The following is a 27,175-nucleotide window of genomic DNA, read 5'->3' as shown; positions in this document are numbered from 1 at the left end:
CTAGACATAGGCTTCACCTGCTCAGCATCGCTGGACATGGCTAAATAATAGCTGCAAAATGTTACTCTTGTTAAACAATTTTACTATTATAATCTCTGAGATTTGTCTCTTACTCTGCAACATCTCATTGTTGTTATCTTTCTTTAAAGATAAAGACAACCTCAACATGAGCGACAATCTGCAATCAGTTGATTTTGACCTCATCATTGAACTTGTAATTGAAACATCAGTGGATGTTGATCCCTTGGATGATTTAAATCCTGAGGATGAAGAAGAGCGTGATGAGGATGCAGATTTGTCCGAATTATATGACATAGGATGGGAAGCTGACCTGCTTGAGCCTATGGAAATATAAACATTTATTTTTAAAATTTATAATTAATAAAAAGTAAAAAGGTAAACCGTTTAATTTAAAAATAAAGACACCTTCAAAAGCAGGTTATGTGTAGTGTCTTCAATAAAATATTAAAATATGCTCATAAAATTAGATCAGATTCACATATAAAATAGCATAGGTAACATAAATATAAATGTCATTTCTTTTCTGGTATTTCTGTATTGTAAATTTGCAAGGACTAAAAAATCTTCTATTTAAAATGTCAAGTAGTGTGTTAAGTTTTTGATCACTGTTATTGTTTTACTGTTTGGTAATAATGGTTAATAACATTTTTTATTATATTTTACCACAGATTCAACTGCAGATCATTTCAAGATTTCACCATGCCAACAATAGAAAGACAGAGAAAGGCTGCAAAACGTCAAAGACAGCAGGTGAAAGAAAATAAGCAGCAGTCCTCTAACAAAAAGATTTGTCAAGTCACGAAGAAAGCACCGGGTAAGAGCACAAAATATTTCATAAGAAATATGTGTAGTAAAAAAAATATTACTACAGAAAATGTTTCAGTCCATAAAACGAGAAGGAATTCAAATGGAAAGGAAAGGCCAATGAAAAATGTTACTGCTAGAGCAAGAGATAACTCTGTGCATGATAGTAGAAGGAAACAACAGTTTAGGGAGATTCGTAAACGAATGTTCCGCAACAGGATAATTGGCAATTTGTTAAAAAATATTAAGAAAGGTCAACAGAAACTGGTTTTTTATAAGAGAAAAAAAAAAGTTGAGAAAGTTATTGATCAGGCATTTGAAATTAAACGTAAGTTATTTATTTTGATAATCAATAGAATTAGGAAGCTAAACAAGGCAATTTATGATTTCAAAAGAAATAGTAGATGGAAGAGAATAGTTAATCGTAGTAATTTTTGTGAAGTTTTTTCTGGAGAATGGATGCATAGTTCAAGCTGTGAGGCATTTTTTAATGAGGAGAGTTATTTCCAGGATAATGATTTGGTGCATGCAGTTGACACCAGTGGTCGTGCTTATGAAGTGAAAGATGGTTGTCCAGTTGAAAAAGAAAAACTTGTGACAACAGAGGCAGAAGAGGTGTTAGGTAATGAGGTTTTAGGAAGACGTGCTAAGGGTCCTGTGTACACCTGGAAGTGTAGTAGTATTTGCAGTGTGCGACAGGATTCCATCAATTTGCTTTGTGATTTTGTACGGTCATTTAATAAGAAAAGTTTGAAGCAGAAAATAAGGTTGTTGCAAGAATTAGATCCTTGCAGAGTAAGAGAAGTGACAGGTTTGCATGGTCATTCACTGGCTTGTCTTTCTAGGAGAGTATGCCAGAGTGTTTTTCATCATTTCAGGATGCTAGCAGTGCATCATAATAAAGTGAGGAAATTAGTTAGAATGTTGTATTATGCTAAGAGTCCAGCAATTATGCTTAAACAATTATGCGCTGCTCTTTTGCATGGTTCTGAAATAGATGTGAAGAATATATGTGAAGAAATTGAGTTTTGTTACTTTGGAAGTAAAGAGGAGAATGTTGAAATTGAGCAAGAAGAAGAGGGTCATGTGGAAGATAGTGTACAGGTTTCCAGTACAGATAATTTCCAGAGGGAAATTGCGACGTTTGAGGTGAAATCAAGTGAGAGGCCTAATTTCACTTGTGTGTGTTGTCGACGCACTTATTATAAGAATCAGACTAAGTTAGTGGATTTATATGCAAAAAGTGAAAGGGAAAATAATAGTGAATGGAAGGATTTCGCAACATACTTGATGGTAGAAAATTGTTTTGATTTGGGATTGGATCAACGTGTGTGTAGTTATTGTTGTTGCAAATTAAATCAAAACCAGATGCCTGCTAGAGCAGTTCATAATAATCTGGAATTGGTTGAGATTCCTTCTGAATTGAAGGATTTAAATACTTATGAATCTATTTTGATTCAAAGTATCCATCCCTTTCAGGCTATTGTAAGAATGGAGCCAAAGACAGGGAAATTGCCTCCATCAGATTTACAGAGAGGATTAAAGGGAAGAGTTGTTTATTTGCCTCTAGATTTGAAGAAAAACATTAACACAATTGGAGTAGAAAAAGTGGAAGAGGAACCTCTGGTTATCTTAGTTAATGGGGTTCCGACAAAGAATAAGAAAATATGGCAAGATTTAGTAGATGTTAGGAAAGTTAAAAAGGCAACATTGTATTTGAAAAAAAATAATAAATACTATAAGAATGTATATGTTGCAGAAGAGGAAGTAAGTGAGGAAGAGGATAGCGATTTGTGTGCTGGTCAAATTGAGAAAGTAGAACCCTCTACTAGTGAAGAAATATATGAACATTATAGTGTTCATCCTTTGCATTCCAAGGAAGTCATGGGGAATGCTATTGAGTTGTTTCAAATGAAACAAGCCAAAGGGAGTCCCATTAGTGTTTGGGAGGAAAGTTTGGAAGCTCGGTGTTTCCCACAGCTTTTTCCAACAGGTCAGGGAGGAAGATATGATGAGCGACCTCATCAAATTCCTGCTTCTGAATACCGGACTTTGCGATTGTATGCAGGAGATGCTAGGTTTCGACAATGCATTCCTTATTTGTTTCATCTCCTGTTTGAAAGCGATCTGTCTGGACTGTCATATGCAGTGAACCACATCTTGAAAAGTGGTATACACATGCAAAACATCTCGGCAAGTGACTTTATGGATAAAGTCAATGTCCAAGACAGTATTTTGGATTCTCACCTGATTAATCTCATGGCGTGTCAGCGTGGTACTAATGAGTACTGGTACCGTCGTCATGGTGATTTAAAATGTATGTTGAGGAACTTAGGTACTCCCACATGGTTCCTCACTCTGAGCTGTGCCGAGTATGGCTGGGAAGACTTACTTGAATTTCTACGAGAGGCAAATGCTAACGTAGATAACATCGAATTCAAGACACCCGGAGAACTGTGCTCTTTGGATCCAGTCAATGTATGTAGGTACTTCAATCATAGATTTGAAGCTATGATGTCTTTCATCATGAATAAGAAGAATCCACCTCTTGGAGAGGTGTTGGATTTCTTCTGGAGAAAGGAGTACCAAGCAAGAGGTGCTCCTCATATACATATGTTGCTGTGGATCAAGGATGCACCTAAATTTGGAACGGATCCAGAAGACTCAGTGATGAGTTTCATCCAACAGTATTCTACGTGTGCTGTTCCAAACGCAAAGGAGAAGAAAAGCCTAAGAGAAAAAGTTCTGCGTTTCCAAAGCCATCGATGTGGAAAGTACTGCCGTCGTAAATTCCGAAACAAGGACAAGTTCTACACTAAATGTCGTTTCGGCTTTCCACGACCGGTGATTTCTAAAGGAAGAGTAAACAGTTTGATGTCTTCGCTGCGACACAATGTCATGAAGAAATCACCTAAAAACACTTACAATTTGAAGAGGAACGAAGAGTCCAAGTACATCAACGACTACAACCCGGTGATTTTGTCCATGTGGAATGCTAACATGGATATACAGTTTGTGGCTGATAACTGTATGGCTGTGGCTCGGTATGTGACGTCTTACATCACCAAAAAAGAGAAGACAGAATTGAAGGATATGTGGGAGGACATTTCCCATGAAAAGAGCCTCAGCAAGAAGTTGTACAGTTTCAGTCTGAAGATGTTGTCGCATCGAGAAATCGGAGCGTACGAATGTTCTGACCGGTTGTCTTCAGCAAGTCTCTATGCCAAGTCCAGGAGTATCGTTTGGGCGAGTCTTGGTCTTGCAGCAACGCGTAATCGAGTTCTCAAACCTGTGCGGGAAATTGAGTATTTGGCGGAAAAGGAGCCAAACAGTACCGACATTTTGAAGACAAACATGTTGGATACATATTATCCAAATCGAAGCAGTCACCTCGAGAATGTTTGTCTGTATGAGGTTCTGCAAAATTACATATTCAAGAGGAACATCAAAGAAGATACTGAGAAAGGAGTGTATGCTGTAATAGGAAGTGAGGGATGTCTGGTCAAGCAAAGAAAATGCCACTTGGTAAACCATCGAAAATTGAGTGGCGAATCTCCTGAAAAAAAGGAGTTTTTCTATTTAGCACTTTTGCAACTTTTCAAGCCTTGGCGTGCAGAAGAGGAACTGCTTGGAGATTTCCTCTGTTACGAAGACTCTTTCAATGCCGCCAAGGAGACCATAGAATGTCCTGCTTTTCCCAAATATGTAGAAATGTTGAATGCGGAAATTGAGCAGGAAGCAACGATTGCAGCCGAGATTGCCAGAGACAGTTCTCAGGACAGTCAGAGTTCTGCTTCATTGAGTCAGGATCCACTAGGAGGACCTGTTATTGAAAATGAAGCTGCCACTGCTATGAATGAAGTGGAAAGAGCCATGGCACATGCTCAAGAGGATGCGGTTAACTTAGAAGAGTTGGAAAGACAACTCAACGTTGAGCAGAGGAAAATATATGACGAAGTTACCATGCAAATTGATCATGGATTAAGTCATGATAAGAAAGAGTGCTCATGTACGTCGTTGAAGCCTGTCCGACTGTACGTGAGTGGAGAAGCGGGAACTGGAAAAAGTTTCCTCATTAAAGCAATTTCATGCTATTTGCAGGAAAGGACAGAGTCATCGCTGTCTTGTGTTGTCACTGCTCCAACTGGACTGGCAGCACATAATATTAAAGGGATTACTTTACATCGTTTACTGATGCTGCCAGTGGAGCATGACAACAAATTACAATATCACAAGCTATCTGGAGATGCTTGTTTTGAAGTTTCAAGAATCTTGAGGAAAATGAAACTTCTTATCATTGACGAAGTAAGCATGGTTTCCAATGTCATGCTTGCCTTTGTGCATTTGAGGATGCAAGAAGTTCTCAAAACAGAGTATGATGTGTTATTTGGTGGCAAACACATCATTGTTTTCGGAGATCTTCTGCAGCTGACACCAGTGAAAGGGCAACCTGTGTTCAAAATGCTCACGCATGAAGATACCAGGAAGTGCCTAGGCAGCATTGGCAACGTCAATATATGGTTAAACTTCAATTATGCTGAACTGCATGAAAATATGCGTCAGGCGAAGGATGAAGTTTACAAGACTATTCTACAAGATGTTAGAATTGGAAAAGTGACCGAGCATGGGAAAGAAGCTTTACATGCACGATTACTGTCAAATTTATATCCAGAACAAGATGTTGTGCCTGAGAATATTTTTCAGAAAATTACTGAGAAGAAATCTGGAATATGTTTGATGCCAACTCTTGCAGAATGTGCCAAATTTAACAACAAAATGTTGCATTTAGAAAAGCAAGAGATTGTGAAACCAGAAGCTATTGATAGAGTAGAGCATATGGGATCAACAATTATTTTGTCTGAGAATCTGAAAACAAAATTGGATTCATTAGAGAAGAGTATATCTAAAACTGCAGGTTTTGAAAAGACTCTGAATGTGTGCTTGAACTGCCGTATAATTTTAAGAAGGAATTTACATGTTGAAAGAGGTCTGGTAAATGGATCAATGGGTAATGTTGTTGATTTTGTGAAATACAGAAATAGAGATGGAATTGAATTTTTTAAAATTAAATTTGATGGCATTGAGGAAGTACAGCTAATTGCTCGTTGTTCTGCTAGATTTTTGCTTGTAAAAGACTTATATGTTCGCCGTAAGCAGTTTCCTGTTTGCTTGGCATATGCGGTGACAATCCATAAATCGCAAGGTTTAAGTGTAGACAGTGCATTGGTGAATATTGGCAGTTCTGTGTTCAAGGAGGGTATGGCATATGTGGCATTGTCACGAGTTAGAACTTTATCGGGATTGTACTTGATTGAGTGTGATGTCACAAACATTTGTGCGGATCTAGATTGTGTTAAGGAATACAATAGGTTAAGAAGAGAGTATGCGCCACATTTGCCTCAGTATCCTTTGTTTGAGAAACGTGTGGTAGGCCGGAAACGAAGAAATGAGAACAATACTGGGGAGGTTGTAGCAAAAAGACAAAAAGTCAATGAACCTAAAATTACAAGCAGAAACAAAAAGGATTCTGTTGAAGATGTTGTTGGTTTTCAGTTTGAAAACAGTTCTGGTGTCAACTGCTATGCTAATGTAGTGGTTAATGTTTTGTTTTCTCTAAAAAATGTAAAAGAAGAGATTGTGGTCAATTCTGATCAAAGATTTTGCAGTTTGTTAAATTCTGTGTTAGAGAAATGTAGCACTGATAGAAGAAACATAGAAAGTGTGTCTGAAATTCGAAATCTGTTAGACAGAAGTTCAGGCCAAACACAATTCTCTCAAAATATTCAGCAAGATTGTCAGGAGTTTTTAATGTATATGCTTGATGTATTACATGCTGAAGGTGTAGATGTAGATCAGCTGTTTGGGCTTTCTTATCAATGGCAGCATGACTGCGAGAACTGTATGGTATCAAGTACTACTAGTGTAGACTCAGAAAGATTTATATATTTAACTTTGCCAGACAGTAAATCAGTCTCCTTTAATAAGCTAGTAAAAGCAGCTGATCACAACATGGAGTGTAGCCAATGTAAATCTGAAATGATGTCCACATTATTTATACGAACATATGGCCAGTATGTCATTTTAATGTTCCAACGATGTAGGCCTGATGGAACAAAATTGACAACTTTAATTAAAAATTTTGTAGCTTCGCAGTTGTCAATATCAGGAAGGACTTTTGTAACTGCAGCAATTATATATCATGACGGCCCTTCAATAACATCAGGACATTACACAGCTTATTTAAAGTCTAGAAATGGCTGGTCATTCTGCAATGATTCTGTTTTAATTTTCAAAAACAAATTGCCGTATGACCTTAAAAACTCTTACCTGGTGTTTTTAAAACCAAAATTTTAGGGAAATAATCTCGGGATGTGCTCTGTGGAATTTCAAGAAGTTCTAATGGCTCCTACACAATTTGGCCTTGAGGATAAGTGTAGTTCAGAGACATAACTTCTAACCATAGGACTGGACGTCATGGAGAAATACGTGCACTTTCAATGAGTTCAGAAAAACTGTTTCTTTTTATAAGCTAATTGAAGCAGCCAATCAAAACATGGAGTAGAGGGAATGTAAGTCTGCAATGCTGTCTACTGTTTTACATTGCTTTGTGATTAAAAGTGATGTAGAGAATTAAATAATTGTAGTAGTCATAGAGGTAGTGTAAGTCTGCTTCATAGTAAGCAGTATCAGTGTCATAGGAAATGTAGAACATGACTGAGCAAGAAGGGGAAGATATTACTATTCCAGGATTGTGAAAATGATCTTCAACATTTTAATTCTGAAAGTTGCGGAAATGCCAAATGACGGGATTGGCTTACAAGAAATCCAAGAGTTATAAATGGCTCTGACCAGATTTGGCCTTGTGGAAAATTGTGGTAGAGAGCAAGAAGTCATTTATTGCATGTAACGTGTTTTTAAAAACGATGGAGATTTTCTTTCAGAAAGTGGCGGGCTGAAAGTAATAACAGCACAAAAGAGTGTAAGCTGTTCATAGGACATCCTTGGACGTCATGGAAAGTAAGTTAACTTTAAGGAGTTCTGAATTTTGATTTCTGATGTTGTATGGGTTTTTTAAACACAATCATTTTGATTGTGTTTTTTTTTCCCCGCTGTTACATGATGAATACCTTCAAGTCACTGTTTTTAGTGAAATTTGATACATTCTGAGAACAGCAAAAATAAACCATTTAACATGTATAATTAATGTTCTACTTTTTGTACTTATGATATACATTTAGAAATGTGAGGTAGATATGGAGAAACTGAGGCTTCTGTAAGTGTCAAAGTTAATGCTTACAGTGCTGCACTTCTGGGTACTGTTTTTTTTTTAAAACTGAATAGGCCTCACCTTAAAGAAACCTCTTGAAAGGACACATCTTATTTGTATCCTGAAAGAATCATTTAAGATGTTAGACACAATTTTATGATGGCTTTACATCTTTTTTGCGCTGCTATTGCATCACTATTGTGAGACATCAGCAGTGCAAAAGATGCACCATGTTCCAAAATAGGCCTCACTTCATCAGCATCAAGATACTGTTTGTTTAAAATATATATCTTTAGGATTGTGTAGGGGACGTATAGCAGCAGAAGCTTCTGTAAATCTCAAAGTTTTTGAAAAAACTGTTTCTTCTTGAACCTTTTCCCTTGTCTTTTCAAATTTTTAAATACATGTTTTAATATTTTTGAAATGTTTCTTCTCTCTTTTACAGATTGAAAGTATGAAAAAATATTTGAAAAAGTTAACAAGAATTATAAGGTAAATGTTTTCTACTCTTTTAACCCGCAATCCACTGCTGATGATATCATTGACTATGTCATGAATGATGTAATAAGTGGACATGACTTACTTCATTGGTAGGCCTTCACATGTATTAATGCATACACTGCTGCACTTCTGCGTACTGTTTCATATGCTGAACTACATCTGCACTATGAGATACCTAAGCAAAGGCAACACAGGTGATGTGATTTTGAAATGAGCAAAAGAAACTCCACGTTTTTCAATTACATTACTTGTGTTTTCTAAGTTTACGGATGACATTGTGCAGATGAACTTTAGGTCTGTCTATGGACACAGAAGAGGTCTGGCCGTTGTTCAAGAGTGAAGTGGACATGTTTTACTTCAATGGTAGGCCTTCACATGTATTATCTCCTCTGTATTCTTCAACATGCATAAATTTGATATGCAACCCTAAGTAGGCCTCATCTTAAACAAAATTTTGGAGAGGACACACCTTATCGTCATCCTGAATCAATCATTTAATCTATCACATTTAACATCTATTAGTTCTACTGCTTCATTTCTTTAATCCTTACTTTCCTGCGTTTGCTACTTCTCTCATTCCTTTCTCTATTACTTAATTATTCTACTCCTTCCAGTATTTTTCTCAGTCCCTCTCTTCTCATACTTCTTCATTATTATTCACTCATTCTGTCTCTATTAATGTTACTGTTTCTGAATGATCTCAAAAAATTTTTAAAACAAGAACAGTAAGTGTAAGGATAGGAAACAGACATTTATGTTACAAGAAAGACAGCTATAGGAAGTAAACAAAAGATACTGGTACTCGCAATCCACTGCTGATGATGTCACTGACCATGTCAAGAATGATATAATATGTGACATGATCAGAAGTGGATTGCGGGTAACAGTATGTTTTCTTTACTCCCTGTAGCTGTCTTTCTTTTAACATAACTGTCTGTTTCCTTCCCTTATACTTACTGTTCTTTTTTTAAAAATTTTTTTTTGGTTCGCTCCTGGTTCGCGTACCGGAGTGCGAACTGGAAGCGAACTAAAAGAAATAGAGATTGGCAGAGTTTCAAAAATTCTACCAATTTTTTTTATAATGGGGAGGTAGTTCTGAAAAGAACTTTTTTTTTGTTTTTTGTTGTTTTAAATTTTTTTTATTATTTTTCTGAACATTTTTTACATTTTTTTTGTTTTTTCTGAACATTTTGTAATTTTTTTGTTTTTTTGGGGGGGAGGGGGGAAACAAAAATGATTCATTGAGAAGGGCTCAACAGGAGCAACGAAAAAAAGAAGAATTTATTTTTTGGGGCGTTTCGGGCAAACATGATTTTTGATAGCTCTCATTATAAGAGTAATGCTACTTTCTCGGTAGCAAAGTGTTTGGCTGCACCACACGCACACTTGCTTTACTTCCCCCATGTCCATTTGAATGTTCGGGATCACCTCCCTCGCCTCTGGTCCCGATACTTCTTTGACAGCAGATGTTCTCACCATTGCCAGGGGATTTTGCTGTTCATCACGAAGCTGGGCAGCACTATAATTATTTGGGTGCCACCTACTCATATGCCTGTGCATCGTATAATTGCCGAAGCTGTATTTCTTGTCAGTGCCCCTTGACAGTCGATCGTTGCAAATACGGCAAAACACATATCTGGCATTGACTTTTTTTTGCCCTGCTGGAAATTTAAAAAATTGCCAGATGTAGTTTTCTTTTCTATTGTACCTCCTGGGCTCCTCTGGCAAAAACTCAGGCTCTTCCTCCTCTTCCTCCTCTTCTTGATCTTCCTCTTCTTCAAACATTGGTTGAGCAGGTGGTCCTTTCTTCCCTTGAGGAGGTGGGGGTGGTGGTGGGGGAACACTAGCTGAAGCAACAATGGAAGCCATTTCTCTATAAAGTAAAAGGGTCTTTCTCTCACCAAGATGAAAGTCAGAGTGAGGAAAGAAGGAGGGGTTTTCATCATTTGGGAAAAGCAAAAGTTCTCAACCAATGAAAAGTGTTATTTTTAGGTCACCTGACCTAGCCTTCCATTATTATGAAACCAAAAGTGAAATGAACCAATGAAAAGTTTTATTACCAAGTCACATGACCTCTCACGCTCATGTTACGCGCTGCGGAACGCTCCCCGGTTAGCTTCCGGTTCGCTGCGCTTCGCGCCTCGGTCCGCGCCCCGGGACACTTCCGGGTGCGCTAACGCGATACGTCACAAGACGCATTACGCGGCAACGCGATACGTCGCGCTTTCGTGACGTGCCGCGGATCGCTTCCGGGTCGCTGCGCTTCGCGCCTCGGTCCGCGCCCCGGGGCACTTCCGGGTGCGCTAACGCGATACGTCACAAGACGCATTTCGCGGCAACGCGATACCGTCACTATGTTGATTTCTTACCGGTTCGCGGACCGGGTCGCGGCATCTATTTGAGCTAACGGAAAGCTTCCCGGTTCGCGGACCGGGAGCGAAACAAAAAAAATATTTAAAAAAAATTATTAATAAACATATAAAATATATTTTTGTATTTAAAGAAGAATACATTTTACAGCTATAGATATTAGCTTTTAAAAAACCAATGAAATTCATTGAAAAAACCATAGGTTATAGACCATATATAGTTAGGAATTTGCATTTACAAAACCTTGAAAATTCACTGAAAAAACCATAGGTTATACACCATATATAGTTAGGAATTAGCATTTAAAAAACCTTATTTTACTCACACAAAACTAATGAAATTCCATATATAGTTAGTGGTACTAACTATATATCACGCACCCGCAATCCACTGCTGATCATGTCACATATGACATCATTCATGACATGGTCAGTGACATCACTGATGACATCACTGATGACATCTCAAATGACATCACTGATGACATCACTGATGACATCTCAAATGACATCACTGATGACATCACTGATAAAATCTCATTTGACATTAATGATCACATCACTGATGACATCATTCATGTGATAATACGATGAACCTCTTCAGACTCTAATATAACCTTAGATACACTCAGTGTAAACAGACACTCACAGACTGTCACTCATCCATGGAGTTACTTACACACCTAGTCAGTCATGCAAAGAATCAATCACAGCTCCATTTTCACAACTATACAGTTATACACACCTTACTTATTCAAACATATACTAAAACATATTTACTCACTTATACAATCCTGGATACAAGAGCACAATGATCCATACAGCCACTCACACATTCACTGGCTCTTATGCACAGTTATTTATATATGTCAACTCTCACATGTACTGTATTTTACATATGTACTTACTTTGACATGTAGCACTGAGATATGTATTCACTCACCAATACAGTCATGCACACAGTCAACCGCCCATACAGCTGTTTCCACATGCACTTTTGAACCCATACATCTATGCACAGAGTCATACACCTCCCAGCCACCCACACACACTCTCAGTCTCCCATACAAATGCTTGGGCAACCAATCAATAACCCATATAGTTACTCATATAGCTAATGATCAACACATGCAGCAGTTTACAGAACAACAGACATAATGATGCACAAATTAAGACAGTTTAGTCACTAACCCATGCACTCAGTGAGACACATTTAACCACTCACTCATACAGTCAGTCATGCACCTACTAAATCCTTCATCCAGACACTTATACATCCACTCATTCTTAAATATGTAAGACATATTTTAACTTTACAGAAAAATACAGTCACTGGATGTTGTCATCAGTGATGTCATCAGTGATGTCATTTGAGATGTCATCAGTGATGTCATCAGTGATGTCATTTGAGATGTCATCAGTGATGTCATCAGTGATGTCACTGACCATGTCATGAATGATGTCATATGTGACATGATCAGCAGTGGATTGCGGGTGCGTGATATATAGTTAGTACCACTAACTATATATGGAATTTCATTGGTTTTGTGTGAGTAAAATAAGGTTTTTTAAATGCTAATTCCTAACTATATATGGTGTATAACCTATGGTTTTTTCAGTGAATATATATATATATATATATCCAAGAAACAAAGTTCTCCTTCCGGACCTCTGGCGACCCTGGAAGAGTGGCGTGCACGCCGGCGTTCCAGTAACCTTTTGTAAAGTTCATACAATACTTCACGCTCTCAGGACATAAAGACGCAGCCTCCAAAATCAAGTAAGTGTTTTAATTCACAACGCCATAACGATGGCTTGATCATGTGAAATGAGACTCATTCCACATTGGCTACATATCGCAGAGGTGTCATAAACGTAGACATAGGACTTGTGTTACTCGTATGAACAAAATTATAATACAAAAGGTAGGTAACTATGTTAGTTGCTTATAATGCATACATCACAAATCATAGAATCATCATTCTATGTACAATGTATTATACTAGATAAAACCATGTATATGCACACACAGAGTAAAAACGATGTCAACGCACAATTTCAGGGAAATTCATGGTCAATGCCAGTAACTGATAAAGTGCGATTTACAAAACAATTTTCTATCTCCATAATCCAGTTACAAAAATCTATTTGAACAAACCAAATGGGCATAGTAAACAGAATTGAATAGCATCAAAATGCAAAAAGTATAATTAGTGTGAACAAAAAGTAAAATCATTGCATTAATTAATCCAAAACAACTGTGCAAATGTGCAAACAGTGCCAAGAAAATATTTCATCACCCTATATACACTAGTATATGAAAAAAGTGTAGTGGGGCTGTGCAAAAGGCGCAAAAATACTAATGAAAAATAACCAATAGGTTGTAATCAAAGTGCCAGTGCTGATTGAAATAAAGTGACAGTGCCAGGGTATACAGTACAAATAAATTCAGTCATAAAAGTAAACACACAATGGAATAACTTGATATCTTTGCAAAAGACCGTAAAACTTGAAGAAAATGTAAACATTGTATAGATGAAAGGAAGAGTAAATGAGTCAAGGACACACAAGCAGGCCATATTGCACAAAAGACAAAATAAGGCCATATAACTGACAGTGCTATAGGAAGTTATGTAAGTCCTCGCTTGTGTTAAGCCCATTGGGCATTCTGGTATCGAGAGTCTTGATGAAAAAAGACTCTATCTGTCGCAACTTCCTTTCTCTATTGCACAATCAAATGGAAGTTGGGACCACCCCAATCACGGAATATTGCAACTCACTGACTTTGTTCTAGTGAATAGCTTTAAAATGCCAGGCAACTGTGTAGTAGGGGTCAGAACTGATTATAGCTCGCAAGTGCTGTAAAATCCTATTGAACACCGGGAGTTTGATGCTGCCTATGTACTTGAGGTGACATGTGCATTCCAGCAAATATACTGCATGCTCTGTACAGCATGTCCAATGCTCTATTAACGCTAAAAGTAGTCAAGTATTCAGACATGTTGACCCCAAATTTACAGGCCTGGTAAGATGAATATTTTTAAAAAAAAACAGACTTTGAAAGCCAGGTGGATTTCAGTATAAATTCAGGGCTAGATTTAACCAGAGCATCCCTCATAGAAGGTGCTCTCCTGAATGTAATGGGAGGAAGTGACGGCAAGAGTGATTTTAATGTTAAATCCGTGAGCACAATGGGCCAATGTGCATATATGTTCTTACGGATTTGCTTTTCCTGCCTGCTAAATGTAGTTATTAGTCTGAATGGTTGTCTCTCAGTATTCTCATCATCAGATAAAGGCTGTACTGCCATATCAAGATTGCGTTCACTTTTGGTTTTTAGGTAGAACTCACATGGTTAGAAATTAGCCTTGTCCAAGGCTATTTGTAAATCATGTTGCTTGTACCCACGTGCCAGGAAGTGAAGTGCCTCTGATTGGCACTGTTTCAGATCAGACTCAAGACTACAGGTACGATGTAGGTGAAGAAACTCGCCGTATGGTATACTGCGTATTAAGTGCTGTGGGTGAGAGCTGGTGGCGTGTAATGTAGAGTTCCGGGCGGTACTCTGCCTGTGTAATTTGGTTTGAATGCTATTCTTACAGATATACACTTCCACGTCAAGAAATTCTACCCTCTGTTCACTCACAGTAGCGGTAAAGTGCAGATTGAGTTGATTGTAAGCATGGGCGGATCTAGCAGATCTCGCGTACGCAAATTTGCGTATTTACAGATTCGCAATCCGCGACAATACGCGAACTTTCGCGGATTTGCGGATTTTCCCGTTTTTTGTGTTGGCGAGCGTTCGCGCGGATTTTGGGACAATTTCGCAATTGCGAACTTACTTTTCGGCTCGCAACGGCCGCGACTATGTTGTTTCTACGTCTGGTTTATCATCACAGGTTTACAGCACCCTCTGTTTCACCACTGCCACCCTCTGGGACACCCATGCCACCCTCTGGTACATCCTCACTGCCACCCATTAGGTTTGTTTATCACTGTAGTTTATGGGGGTTGAAAAAAGCAAGCACACCTCCCCTACTTCAACTGCCATGAATTAATTTGGGGTTGATTAATGTGTCAGTTATTTTGAAAGTTCCAGTCTGGCTGGCACCTGCTTCCTTCCTTATCTGTAATTTGCTTTCTGTTGCAGTGCAATTTTTTTTCACAGGACCTTTATGGTCTACTTGAAGCTATTCTATGAGCCTGCTGTTTGGGTCATAGCAGGGTCATAGAATAGTTGCAAACTCTGGAGGGGCCCCTCAGGAAGCACTAGAGTGAATGTTACTAATGTTAAGTTTGAACTTTTGCACCTGCTCATTGCTTTCAGTTTAGCAAAAATCGTTTTTTCTGCAATTTCGCGCATTTTTTGGGGCGCGAATCCGTGCGAGATCGATTTCGGAAGCCGCGAATGCGTGCGAATACACTAAATTTTTCTTTGCGACGTGTATGTTCGCGTGATTTTGTGCGTGTTCGCGAGGCGCTTGTAGCTATACGTTTGCCAAGTTACCCTAGCGGTCGTACACGGGCGCGGCCATCTTGTTTGCGTGACGTAATTCCGTTTCCGGCCGCTATGTGTAATCTCGCAAACTGTGCTGCTCGCTAGTACAATTTCGCGCGTGCTCGCGAGGAAAATCTCGCGCGAACTTACCCACGCGGTCGTGAACGGGCGCGGCCATCTTGTTTCTCATTCATTGCTATGGTTCTGGGCATGCTTTCTGTATCCTCTCTGAATCTCTGCCATCCTTTGCTTGTTTGAAGTTTATTTGATCTATTTTACTTATTATCTATCCCTCTATTTTTCTAGCTCTATATTTTTGTGTTTTCTGCTGCTTTTAGTTACTTTTAAACTACTTTTTTAAAACTCTTTTCTTTTCTTCTTCACTATTCTATTTCTTCTTTATCATTTAACTTTATTTCTGCCCAGACCATGGTAAAGGGAGCCGGGAAGCACCCTGAGAAGGGGAAGGGTCCCGCACCCCGTGCCCGGCTCCCGTGCGGGCGTTTGAGGGGGGAGCAAGTGGTGCCACGGGAGATCTTTAGCGCGGAGGAGGTGGCCGCACTCATCTTCCACGTCCAGCGCCGCCTCCCCAAGACGATCCTGGGAGGCGGCAAGATCGCAACCGGCTATGGCATCCGGGAGCGCCGGAAGCGGTGGGAGAAGGTGTGCCGGGCCATATTTAAGCTCTCTGGGGTCCGGCGCACATATAACCAGGCCACCCACCGCTGGACAGATGTCATGGACCGGGAACGGGACTTGCTGGACGCGCTCGGCGTAGAGGTCCCCGGGCTTGGTGAGTAGTAGTAGCTATTCATCACTACTCTGTTTTATCCGGCTCTGTCATTTGCAAATCTTTGTTCTTTACCAAGAGCAATAATGCTGCCGATTACATTGTAGGTAAATTATATTTCAAAATCTTCTATGCATTTCAGGTGCACTGCTCTCCTTCTCAGTAGCCTTGCTTGCTACTATGCTTATTTGTTTTGTATTTTGTGTTCATTTCATTGGCCTGAGAAATTATGTATGAGTGTAGTGTAAAGATAAGAACTGCGTAATGCTAGACACTAAGGGTCATATTTTCAATTACCGGCGCATCCCTGCAAAGTAGCAGGGGTGCGGCAGTAATTGTGTGCCATGCCACCACCACCCATTGGCCCAAAACGTCACAGAAGCCTTACGCATCTGTGCCGTAAAGGCGGCGCATTGCTGGAGTTGCGTGCCAACGATGGCGCAGCTCCAGCAATGCTCTGGGGTACCCTATCTCCCCAATGCTGCATCAAGCCGTACGTCGGCTTCAAGCGCGCAGGGTTTGAGTCATGCATCATTGTCCTAAAAGTGACTGATTGACATCTTGTAGATTTCCCTCAGCCACTTTTAGGATTCGTTCCTGCGCAGGTACGCCCTCCCTTGCGCCGGAACGCCCCCTGATGGCGCAGGGCTTTACAACGTGATGCATATATACGCCGCACCAACACCATGGCGAGTCTTTTGTTCTGCCGCTGCGTCACAAAAGTCACGCAACAATGGAGGAAAATGAGCCGCAAGGGACTTCTAAATCAGCCCCAACAGACTGAAGTCCAGTCCTTCCTTTAGACACATGGCTATAAGAAGAAATAGTGGCGGTGGTCGGTGGATTAATAGTTTGAGTATTCACTGATCTGCAAGCAGGATGGACTTTGTCTGTCACTTCGCGTGCTGCGGACTGCTGCCTGCCAGGCCTAGGCAAACCTCTTTAGTAGTCTGTTTATTGAGTTACATAGGAACTTTCTAAGTCAACGGTCCGCAAATCAGGCAATACGAATAACGTAGTTTACCACATGAGATAGATCCCGTGGAATAGTTGTCTATCTATTTGCTATTTCTCCAAAATATTTTGTTATTGTTCTTTTGAAATGTTTGATTTGGTTGACAAATCTCATCCATGTTTTCTGGTCTTTCTTTCTTTCATGTTGTACATCAGCTCCCCCAAAGGGCAAGAGGAGTTGGACACAGGAGGAGGAGGAGGGTGCTGTTCAGGAGGATGCAGGCCAGGATCGGGCAGGCGAGGGCTCCTTTGCTGGCCCCAGTAAGTTTAAATTTTAATAAAGAGTACCTATTTTTTCCTAGCGTTCCTCATTCGATTTTTTCTAAATCGTCTTTGATCTTCTTGTAGACTGGATATAAATTCTTATCCTGCCTCGAATATGACTCCATGTGGTATTACTAGATTATTCTTATTAGTCTGTCTGTGTAGCTAACTAAGATTGGACATTTGGCAATTCCATTGTACTCCCATTCTATTCAGCAATAGCTCTATGCACTGTCTCCTTACTGACTAGATAGTGTGGCAGAGTCATTTAGCTCCCGAAGTCACCGATGATTGATCCCCAATGATCTTTAGATTATCCTACGCAGGACAAGAGTACGGAGTCACAGTCAAGAAGTGTCAGAGGCACTCATGCTTGCAAAAATTCCAAAACCTTTAGCTCATCCACTCTAGTCTGGAGGACCAAAAACCACAAAGTCTATTTAAGTTTAAAAGCTTTATTAAAGGTAAACACATTTATTAAAATCAACTTTGTCATAAAACTATTTAACTGAAAACGGAAAAGTGCTTAGTGCTGACGATTAATTGGACACATTTCTTGTGGTCGAGCCGAGCTCTCACCTGGTTTGAACTTGATCCTGGACTCGTGTTCTTAGAAGTCAAGCTTCTGTCTGTTAGGAGAAAAAGTGGTGCGTGTTAAAAATAAAAAGCAAGCATTCATCAGTTGTGCATAAAAGTGCAGCAAGACAACAGCCTTCCCTGGAAAAAGGGAAATTTTTACTTTAGAGTAGACAGTCACAAATTATTACATTGTATTCTGTTTTTTTAACATTTCTTTATTACTCCTAGACCAAATATTATATAGTAGTGAGTGGTGTATTCTAACATTCTTAAATGTACTTTGTAGGTGGAACATCTGGTGGCGGGGCCAGCGCGGAGGTGGCGGTGTTGGGCGAGGACTCGGAGGACTCTGGGGAGGAAGCGGTGCAAGAGCCGGCGGACGGTCCTGTGGGGGTTCCCACGGTGGTGGCGGGAACAGGTAAGCTATATATTCCTTACTTATTGAGATTGAAGACTGCATAGTGTGCTTTCTGCACGGGTGTATTACAAATCAACCAGGTAGTAGCCTCCTCGAAATGTACTCCGACTTAGCTGTGAAGTTTTTGGTGAGAAGAATCCCAATAAGATCTTAGATGAACGTGATGGATGGGATGAACGAAAAGCGAAAGAAGGGTGTAAGTAAGTGGGACGCGAAATTTTATGATGGCTGGCAAAGAAAAACGATATGTGTTTGCTTGGCCCCCGAGGTGGCTGGGAAGGAAAGAATATGGTATGGTGCATGGCTGGGTCAATGATGAAGCAAGGATGGGTGGAAGGACAGCAGCCTGGGTGGGTGAAACAGAAACTGTATGTGTGCGTATACTTTGAATGAATGGATGCCTGGAGCATGGTATTCTCTGACTCTTAGATAGCACATGTGTATCTAGAGAGAGTAGATGGTCGCTGGATGAACTAAGTGTTACCTTGAAGAGCATGTACCACCGCACCCGCATGTCCGTTCCAGTGTAGGGAAGGCAAGGAAAAGAAATTGTAAATGTGTTCAATACTACCATGAATAGTAGCAGTACTTTGTATTGCAACTGCAAGCACAGCATATATCCGGTTATTACGGTGGACACTCCGTACCTCTCTTAATAACTTTAGTTTAGTTGTAGTACGTCATTCATGTGTGGGTGTATCACTGTTCACTCAATATTAAGCAAAGCACCTAAAGTCATCCCATATGTCATCAAATACGTCCCATGTGAAGTGATAGATAATCAAATTATTTAGCTTCTTCATTTTCCTTTTCTAGTACTCATTTGCACTGTAGGGTGAAAGGTAAATTAATTAAGCAGTAGCCCTTGTAACAGAGTATTCTCAGTGCCACCCGTAATAGAAAAGTAATAGCTTCACCACCTGCATGTACTGGACCGGTACAGTAACGCCAGTGTGTCTCACTCATCATGGTGTGCAACTGTTTTTCTCGGGTGCAAGTTCACTGTGCTGCCATTCTGCCGGCTTGCATAAGATAACGTACCAATTTTCCTAAACAAGAGAGAAGAAGAAGAATAAGACGGGGGTACTGTCATAGTCGACTGTAATGGAAGTCCATAGTGGTCGTAGAATTTGTTCATTAAACTACCACTAATGTTAGAGCAAGGATGCAGAAGTGGGAGGTTACATAGATACTGTCCTCAATAGTTATGTACTGTGCTTTCAATTTGCTACTTGTACTGTGACCCAACTTTCGGCTCAATCACTTTGTGTTATTAATGCTAAGGAGCATTGGTTACAGACTATGTCTTTCTTTCTTCATATAGTTGCTCCTTCCAAATCGACATCACGGAGAGAGCAGGCTCGTATGGCCCGGCAACGGAGGCTGGATGCCACTGGCGCCGAATATCGGCGGCTGGTGGCCCTGGAGGAGGAGGAGGACACGCAGTCGCCCGGTGCAACCACAACATCCTCGACTGGGACAGCTGCATCCTCCTCCGTGACCCCACGGGCCGCCAGCATGCGCAGTGCTCCAGCGGTACGGAGCCGGGCTAAGAAAGTCAACCGCCACCGCCAAGCAGCAGAAAGACCAGCTGCCTCCCACAGGAGCTGCAAGGCACGCCAGCGCCGCCTAGGAGTCCGAATGTCCTACCTGGAGCTGGAGGTCCTTAGGTACAAGAACTTGGTGGAGGGCCTCCGCTTCGACCATGCCACCCTCCGCAAGGAGTATGATGCCCTGGCCGCAAAATTCACCAGCACCCTCCAGTAGTGGAGTGTCCCTTGCCCTTTTTTTAGAGACTTTTGGGGGGTGGGATTTGGGAGTTGGGTTCTTTTTGGGACTTTTCAAAGACAATCGTTGGGGTTAGGGAGGGTCTTGAGGGAGATTATTTTGTTAGGGCTACATAAATATACTTTTTTGAACTTTATCTGACCATACCTGTTTTTTACTGCTTTTCAGTCTGGTGGGTGGGGGACGGGGGTGTAACAGTAAGTTTGTTTTCCTGAACAGTCGTAGGACTTTAGTAGTACTACCGTCAATCTCTCGTCTAGTCCTCCTAATACTCCATTATACTACCTCCCACCAAACGCTTATCTTACCTGTAATTTGTGTTAGAAATTAGGGCTAGGCCCAGGGCTGGCTCCACGTGAAATGGGGATTAACGTTGGCAATCCTGGGCGGGTGAAATTTCCTCATTGCGGTGGTACTAGTGGTGTGACACAGTGGCAGTTGCATGCCTATGGAAAAAAAGAAAACGTTTCCTGGTTTGTCCTTACTGTAGCATTACAACAGTTACGGTACGATCGAGAATATAGCAGGTGACAGTACACTAGAACAGTGCCATAACGTAGCCTAACAAATGGTAAAGTATTTGCTTGCAAGTATAACTAGTACTTGCGTTGAATTTATTTGACATTGGCTCCTACTACTAGAAGAAATAGTACTGAAGCTGAGTAAGTCTAGAAGATATCCTCGTATTCCTTCGCCAGCCTGTTGCTATGACCTTATCCTCCCCAGCAAGTGTGTGGAATTATTGATGTCATTTTAGTCAGACATCAAGCAAAACAAGACAGCCCGGGGGAAGAGGGTTAGGGTTTGGAAAATGGATGGGAATGGGGGTTTCTTTTTGGGTAGGTTTTGTGGAGAGAAGAAAAAAAATGCACAGCCTGGACAAACAATAATTGAAGATAAAGAAATCTTTTGGTACAAACTAAAGCTAAGCACATGCAGTCACACTCATAGAAGAAAACAATGGATACTGTATCTGTATTCTGTATGTTGTTGGAGTTGTCCTGTTGAATTTGGTAAGTAAGTTGCATGCAGAAAACAATTCCTCTTATTAGCGGCACTCCTCCATTCCAGCTGACGCTTCGTCCATCAATGTTGGTGACCACTGACAGAAGACACCCTGTCCACTGCCTGCCTGGCGGATGTTGACTGAAACCCGGCCTGTAATTATTGAACGGAAAACAGGAAGTGCTATTACAATACCACTGATAAATAAATAAAAGGTATGTACGCTGTGTGGTGCAAAAAGTCACACTTTGATTTCCCTAATAGACAGTACAATATTTTTGAAATTGCGTGCTCTGTCTGAGTCACCTTTTTAAGGATAAATAAGTATGGCCAAAATATTATAGCGGATCTTTCCCCTCAAGGTAGGTGTACTGTAAACTGTGTTTTAGAACACAATTTGACCTTCCCAGCAATGCTCCCACCAAGACCCTTACTAAAGCCAGTCGCAAAAATGTAGAAGACCCCCAATCAGATCTCCAAAAACGATGCCTAGCAGAAAAATGGTGACAAAACGTACTTTGAAAGTAACAGTAGGCCCAAATACACCCTTACCGACAGTGGATTGTATTCAAACCACTTGCAAGCAAGCAAAAGTATCCATAGCCAGCATCGCTCCAACAGTGCTCTAAAACCCCAGAACAGCGTTGCAATAGAACACCCCGAAACACATGCAATCCTGCTGCTAGGGCTAACCCTAACAAACCCTAACTTACAAAAAGTGCCAAAAGGTGTTTCCTTATGGATTTTGTCCAAAACACTTCTATCCGTTATTAGACCTTCCCAGGAATGCCCCAGCCAAGACCCGCCAACCCACCCGCAAAAAAGCACGCGACAACACCCCCAAACAGCAAAAAAGCTAAATCTCATACTTACTATATCTCTCGGCCTTCGGTCCAAACGCGCTGTGCAGCTAGGTCATCATCATAACTCCTGTTTTCCACCACGGATTTCCTGAAAAGCAAATGCAATCAAGATTAGACTGTCGCAGCAGTGCTTCGACAGAGACCCCGGCCGCAACCCACCCACGAACAGCAGGAAGCCCCCCAAAACGCTACATTGAGCAAGATGTCAGAAGAAATAGCAAAAAAAACGCTTTTCCTTAAGGTTTTTGTCCAAAACACTTCTATCCGGTATTAGACCTTCCCAGGAATGCCCCAGCCAAGACCCGCCAACCCACCCGCAAAAAAGCACGCAACAACACCCCCAAACAGCAAAAAAGCTAAATCTCATACTTACTATATCTCTCGGCCTTCGGTCCAAACGCGCTGTGCAGCTAGGTCATCATCATAACTCCTGTTTTCCACCACGGATTTCCTGAAAAGCAAATGCAATCAAGATTAGACTGTCGCAGCAGTGCTTCGACAGAGACCCCGGCCGCAACCCACCCACGAACAGCAGGAAGCCCCCCAAAACGCTACATTGAGCAAGATGTCAGAAGAAATAGCAAAAAAAACGCTTTTCCTTAAGGTTTTTGTCCAAAACACTTCTGTCCGTTATTAGACCTTCCCAGGAATGCCCCAGCCAAGACCCGCCAACCCACCCGCAAAAAAGCACGCGACAACACCCCCAAACAGCAAAAAAGCTAAATCTCATACTTACAATATCTCTCGGCCTTCCGTCCAAACGCGCTGTGCAGCTAGGTCACCAATCATCATAACTCCTGTTTTCCACCACGGATTTCCTGAAAAGCAAATGCAATCAAAATGAGCCTGTCGCAGCAGTGCTCCCAGACCCCAAAACTCACCCACAAACACCCGGAACCCCGCCAAAGAGCACCTCAAAGGCAAGCAAGTCAGCAAAAACGGCAAGAAATTTCCACCTCATATTTGGTCCAAAACACTTTTATCCATTATTAGAGCTTGACAGCAATGGGCCCAAAGCCGTCAACTCACCCGCAAAGAAGTAGAACACCCCCACAAGTGCTGAGTCTTTCTTCATTGGGCGTAATCCAGCACTCTGCTTTGAGGGAAATCGCAGTCTGGAGGAGGAGGATAGAGGAGCATGTTCTTCAGAACTTGTGAACCTGAGGAATGTAGACTGCGCGCCACCTTCAAATCAATAAGCAAACAAGTGAAGACAGTTCTGCTGATGGTCTTGTTTTTAGGATTAGGTGATTAAAGTTTGAATTAAATTAACTGTGCAAAACAAAGAAAGAGAGACACACTGGAATAAAAGTGAATAAGGACGAAAAAGAAAGTTATTGATTCATTGTCTCATTTTCAGGGCTCGGTGTCAGGGAATAAGAAGAAGATTTCGTCATCATACTCTGCGAATTCAGGCAGGATGAGGTCAGTGCCACCGAACAGAGAACAAATCCCCTCATCTACGTTGCCGTCCTCCTCGTCTTCATGCGGCGTGCTTTCTCGTACTTTGTAATCTGGTGGTATGAGGTGCTGATTCATCTTGATCATTGTCAGCCGCTCCACATTTTTGGGCGAGAGGCGGCTCCGTTTGGGAGTTACAATGCCACCAGCAGCACTGAAAACACGTTCAGAAGACACACTTGCGAGTGGGCAAGACAAATAGTTTATAGCCAGGTTGGAGAGCTGTGGCCACAATTGTTTTTTGCCATGCCAATACTGCAATGGCTCATCATTAAGAAAGACCTCTGTTGAGTCATTCAGATAGTCCTGCACCATCGACTCAAGGTCATCAACGGTTCCTCCACTTTGCTTACTTTTTGCTGTGCCTGTGACTTTTTTTCGAGAACCATACCCAAGCAAACTTAGCCAATCCTCTACAGCAGCCACTGTTACTGTTGTGTGTGGTGCAGATGATCCAGTTGCCGGTGTCTTTAACGGCTGAGAGGTCACTTGTGCCCCAGCCACAGGTGCAGAAGTGGATTCTTGTGACTGGGGATGGCCTGCTGATGCTGATGCTGATGTACTGCCTTCTCCTTCAATAACCTGCCGTTCTTTTTCAAACCTCTTGGCTGACCAGGCTAGCCAATGTTTGTACTTTTGAACATCTTCATCAGTAAAAGGAAAGAATGCTTCGCCTGCCAGCGCCTTTTTGTAGCGTGGATCCAGAATAGTAGCACAAATGTAATGCTGTTCTGACTTGATCTTTTGAAAACGTTCATCACCACGTAGGCGCTCTAATAATTTCTCAGACAAAATAAAAGGGTCTTTTTTTTACATCTTTTTCAAACTCAGAAGACACCGCCATCAGTTGGTGCTCCAGCATGCACAACAATGGGATAGCTTTTCCCAAATTACAGTCCTCCTGGCTGACTGCACGCGTGAAGAACTCAAAAGGACGAAGCATGTCTGTCAGGCTTTTAACTATGTCCCATTGCGCCGCACCCATCCGCAGGTCCTCCTTCTGAGATGTACCCTCTGTTAAGAAATAGTGATCGAGTACCGTATACTGCTCATACAGACGCTCAAGCATGTAGAAGGTTGAGTTCCAACGTGTTGCCACCTCCTGGATGAGTGCTTTCACTGGCATTCGACGTTCAAGTAGCAGCCTCCTCAGATGCTTCCGGGCCTTAAAAGAATGGCTGAAATGGTTGCACATTTTGCGGCAGGTGGCCATTACCGCGAACGCTGCACTGTCTCTATCACTCAAGAATTTTTGAACTACCAGGTTGATACAGTGCGCCAAACACGGCACTCTGAAATAGCCACCCAGCGACATGGCCTTAACTACATTGGCGCCATTATCCGTGGAAACATAACCAATCTGGCGTTTTTTTGGGGATAGCATTTTCGAGACCTTTTTGTTAAACTCGTCCAAAATGTTTTCGGATGTGTGACTTTTCTCCAAGCCAAACATGGCTAGTGTTGCATGTTTCCGAGCAGCTTTGAAAACTTGGTCCGGGTCAACACCTGCGTTTAGCTTTGCTTTAACACCTGAAAAAGAGACCCAGTGTGCAGTGATGCACATGTAATCAGCGACTGCGCCACTGGTCCACATGTCTGTTGTCAGATGTATTGTGTGAACAGCACTCTTCTGCAAAGCTGCCCCAATCGCCTCCAGCACATCTTCATGTAGTGCTGGAACCGCAACTCTGGCAAAATAGAACCGGCTAGGAACCTTCCATTTAGGGCAGAGCGTTGCCACCAATTCTAGAAAACCTACCGCTTCTACAAAAGAAAAAGGGAGAAGGTCCACAGCTAGCATTTTAGCCAGCTTAGTGTTATACAGACGCGTCAGTGGGTGGTTGCGTTCATATGGCACGTCTGAAGAAAACATGGTTCTAATGTTGCCCTGGACCAAGCATTTACGGGCTGATAATGACTTCGTTGACCCAATTTTGCTCGCTGGTGAACTTTTGTGCGTTGGTGTCTCACTCGCTCCAATACTCTTAGTGTGCCTCACATTGGGTGTGCTGCTGACAGGGGTACTGGGTGTAAGGGAAGTGTTTGACACGTCTTCTTCCTCCTCGTCATCATCAGATGCAACATCAACGTTTTCTTGACTTCCAATTCGGGCTTCCTTGATCGCATCTAGGTGCGCAAACCATTTGACAGTGTGCTTTCTCTCAAGATGACCTCTCTGGCCTCCGGTACCATAGTTGCTACCTGACTTACCACGACTAACTGCAAGCTTACAAAGGGTACAAATGGCAAACTTTGGATTTTTTTGCCAAACAGTAAAGAAGTCCCAAACTGGGGACTTGAAGTGTCTGTGGGGCCTGGAGGAGGCAGCGATACTGGTGGTGGTGGTCATGAAGCTAATGCCAGATGAAGTGGAGGATCTGGATTGCCCAACTTTTGTACGTTGTGCACTTTCACCGCCACTAATTAAGGTCGAGGTGGATGGAGGTCCCTTCTTGCCAGAAAGAAATATGGAAGCGGGACGAGTTGGTGTACTACTTAACTCCAATGATTGTGATGTTTCCACTGCCTCCTCATCGACAACATCATCATCATCACGCTCAGCAGCTCTTCGGGCTAGGGTCAAAATGTCTGTTTGCTGCATGCCCGCTGGGGCTGCAGTGACCTTTATGATGACTGGGTCGTCGTTGTCAGAGTCTTCATCAGCAGCAGTATCCGCCACTTCTTGTTGAGCCTCATCACACTCCATAACTCTGAGACTTTGGACGAGCTTCCTTTTACGCTTAACTACCTTTGTCAGATCATGGTGTGCCTCACTCTCAGACGGCAGTGGTGCTGGTTCCCAAGTTTGATCCATATCATCAGAAGGAGGTGTGCTTGAAGAAGATGTAGACACCACCCTTGATCTCTTCCTTGCTAGGGGTGTGGAAGACAATGAATGATCATCAGGAGGAGTGGCTTCCTCAAATGATACCTCGCCTTGATTGTCGATTTCCTGATGTGCCCCTACTTCGGGAGGAACAACTATTGTGGGCACTTGTGACCCTCCATGCACCTCTGCTTGCGCATCTCCTTGCGCTGCCTCTCCTTCCACATGTACTTGGGCTTGTACTTGCACATGTGATTGTTGTTGCGGCTGTGGTTGTTCAACACTCGTCAGATGAGCTACAACAACCTGTGTTGATTGAGGGACATTGCTGCTGCTTTCTTGCGATGAGCCAACATCACTGGTCGATGGTGATTGAACAAGTAGATTGGCTGCCTCTGCAGCACTCAAGGGCTTGGACTTAAGTTGGCGTGGTGGTGGTGGTGGCACTGAGCCAAATGGAGCGGGGGTGCTGCTGCCAGCTTGGTCCCCAGCAGATCCCGCTGCTGCTGCAGGCATACTTTTTTTTTTACTCCCAAAAAAAGGGGCGGGCGGCACACCAGTCTCCTTGGTAACTTGCTTCTTCTGCTCCTTACTGGCACCTTTCTTGCTAGAGGAGCTACGGGTAACTTTTTTTGGGGCCATCTTCTTCAGAGCAGGTCAGAACAGCAGGCAGCAGTTGCACGAGTTGCAGAGTTGTCTGTGTCCA

The sequence above is a fragment of the Lissotriton helveticus genome, chromosome 8 (assembly GCF_964261635.1).
Source record: "Lissotriton helveticus chromosome 8, aLisHel1.1, whole genome shotgun sequence".
NCBI lineage: Eukaryota > Metazoa > Chordata > Amphibia > Caudata > Salamandridae > Lissotriton > Lissotriton helveticus.
Note: the sequence above shows the minus strand (reverse complement) of the source record.